Source organism: Palaemon carinicauda, chromosome 9 (assembly GCF_036898095.1).
Source record: "Palaemon carinicauda isolate YSFRI2023 chromosome 9, ASM3689809v2, whole genome shotgun sequence".
In the NCBI taxonomy this organism is placed as follows: Eukaryota; Metazoa; Arthropoda; class Malacostraca; order Decapoda; family Palaemonidae; genus Palaemon; species Palaemon carinicauda.
In genome coordinates, this window is record NC_090733.1 from 66,736,007 (window position 1) to 66,739,379 (window position 3,373).

The following is a 3,373-nucleotide window of genomic DNA, read 5'->3' on the forward strand; positions in this document are numbered from 1 at the left end:
AACTTTAAATTTATCTTAAATGAAATTAGCTTACTGTAAACACACTGAAGAATAAATGTTAATCTTACATTACACTAAACTTAATTCTAATTTTGTTTTCATTTTAATTTTTTTACTTTGTTTCTTCTGGCTTGGCTCTTTTTGCCTGGCTTTTTGACTCGCTTTCACCCTCACTTTTTGACGGCCTTTTTAAAAGGAACCTATCTAGGGATGTTTGCTTTTGTCTCCCCTACAAAATGTTACGAAAATGACGTGTGCAAGTGTCGTCACAAAAGGCTAACGCACGACCCCACGCCAACTTGTTCGGGTGCCTCTTTTCCATAAAATCAGAAAACTCCTGCCACTTCGCTAACATATCTTTGATTTACGTTGTACAAAGGCGGCCCCAAACTTTCACCTCCTTCTCGCTACTTAGCTCCTGCAACACCTCTGAATGTTGCATCTCCTGGAGCTCTATCAATTCCTATGTCATGAGCTCTTCCTGATGCTCCTCGACAAGGTCGTTCATGTCTGCCTCATCTACCTCCAGCCCCATGGACTTTCCAAGAGACACAATTTCATCCACCACAACAGGTTCGGGGTCATCAAGGGCTGTCGTATCGAACCCTTCAAAGTCCCTCTCAGTGACGGAAGCTGGCCACAATTTCTTCCATGCTGAATTAAGAGTTCTTCGTGTGAAAGCCCCGCCATGCATCGTCAATAATTTTTAAGAATTGGTCGATATTGAAATGTTCCTTCCAAAATTCACGAAGGGTGAGATTGGTGTTATCTGTGATATCGAAGCATTTCTTAATCAAATGCTTCGTTTACAGTTTTTTAAAGTTGGAAATTACTTGTTGGTCAATGGGCGGGAGGAGTGGCGTGGTTTTGGACGGGAGATAAAGGACCTTGATGAACCTGTAGGCTACTCATCAAGAATGTCCTCTTCGAGACCAGGAGGGTGAACAGGGGCATTGTCGAGGACCAGGAGACATTTCTTTGGCAGGTTTTTCTCGGCCAAATATTTGTTGACTGCCGGACTAAAGCACAGATTAACCCATTCTGTGAAGAAATGCCACGTAACCCAAATCTTAGCATTAGCTTTGGCTCTTGAAAGCACGTGGGTTTTCAGATTGGTACACCAGCAGTGGCTTTACCTTACAGTCACCGCTGGCATTGGCACACAAGGCTAGAGTTAACCAGTCCTTCATGGGTTTATGGCCCAGTAGTCTCTTCTCCTCTGCCGTAATGAATGTCATAAAACATCTAATAGCGCAATGGCATGTGCGACAAAAATTTTAGGTTGAAAGTTAAAATAGCCGATCGAGGGTGACAATATTATTGTGATACGGTTACACAGTTGCGGGCGTGCTGAGGCTACTACCAAACAATTCAAAAGTTGTAGGCACACAAGACAACAACTTAACTCTTAAAGGTACACTTATGTAGAGGCTAAACAAACATAAAATTTCCCTCATGCAGGGACTTAAAAATAAATCTCCTTGCGTAAAGGACAAAACAGGAAATTACACTTACGAAGTGGACAAAACATATATTCGCTCCCTCAAAGGAAAAACAAATCTCCTCACAAAAAAAAGGATAAACACAAATCTCCTCATGAAAAGGATAAACACATATCAATGTTACGCTTATGAGTGGTAAACAATGAAGTTACAAATGAAACTACATAGTTAATGAAAAGAACACGCAGTTGGCTACATATGGTTATGGATAAGATCCTCCATCTCGGAAAAAACACGTGGAATGAAACGGATTTGGTGAAATTAAGTTTCTACATGAACTTGTAAGAAAACTTAAATAACGGTGTGCCAATTTTCTCTGTTGGACAAGTACACATGCTAGTTTACAAAAGAACCTTAGTTGGAAAATTAGAGAGAGCACACTACACGAGGGAAGGTAAACCGAGGTACAAATGATACAGATTAAACGTTAAATGACAAAATCAGTTGCCAGAACAAACTACAGTAAACCTGCGCTCTCACAAAGCAGTAAACATGGACGTCTAAAAAAAAAAAAAAAAAAAAAAAAAAAAAAAAAAAAAAAAACCTTAGTTCAAGCAACTCAGAACTTTCTGGTTATGAATAGAACCCGTCACATTGAATGAACACGTAGGTGAATGGATTCAATATAAAAAACAAGGTTCCTACGTAAAATTGTAGAGAAACTTCAAACAACCAATGAACCTTGAAACTCAGTCTTTCCTTAAACTCGTGGTCGATACAGCAAGAGCACAATGACTACAAATCTCTCTTCCCAACTCCAGTCTGGGCTTTACACATTCTAAAAACTGGCTGGTGCATGTAAATTTACGTGATATAGGAGGTACTCAATGCTTAATGAAGCTGATTTACATTAATGCTTTATAGGTCAAAGGTAAAGGTTCTGATTCAAAGGACCATTCATGTGGAGAATAATTTATTATCTTTATTCATTTTGAGTGGGGAACTTGTTGTTCCAGGAATGTACCCCTACAACATGCAACAAAGCATCAACATGGGAGGATAGGAGCACTAACACTCAAGGGCACAACATCCTGGCAATAACTTTGGTGATGCAGTTCACAAACCTTTACTCTAATAGAAAAGCTACATCTCTCCAGAGACCTAAAAACTTCAAACGTGACTATAAGTAATCAGATTGTCTACCTTAGCTTTGTTAGGACTAAAGCCATCTCACTCTTAGGCTCTATTTCGGCTCTGTCTTTAGTAACCTCAGTGAGATACTGGACAGAAATTTACGTTATGCATGAAGACAAAGGCAATGGACTGGAGAAGGGATGTATTAAATTGGAGGTGAAAAAAGGATCTTTACCTTTAAAACACTGAGAATGAATACTGCATATATTCGCTAATTTACTTACCCCTTTTCGATATCTCGGGTATACTAACCCAAAGTAAATACTTTATATTACAAAACACATAATCAATCAAACAAAGGGAGTAAATATACGAAAACGTATAAGCTAATCTAATTACTTTATTAAAAAAATTAGTGTTAAATCGGACATCTTAAGAAGAGTGAATATTTAAAGCAAATACGATTAAAAGAAATGCAGATCTTGGCAAAGATAAAAGGGTAATAAAAATATTCATGACTGGAGGTCTTTTGTTATATTTAAAGATTAAAATGAGGTCGGACATGTGGTTATGTGAATCGAGACTTGACTGGTCTCTAAAAGAGAAAATATACGCAAAAGTTTATGCAAAAAATCACACGCACTCAGCCCAAATTGTATAGGAACCCAGCAATACCTAAGTAACGAAAAGTGAGAATCCAATCTAAGAATGGGGAAATTTACTGTGGGCCCCCTTTACCTGCACTCCCTTCCAAGATCTTAATGGAGTACCTCTTGTCCCGAAAATGACCGTTAAAT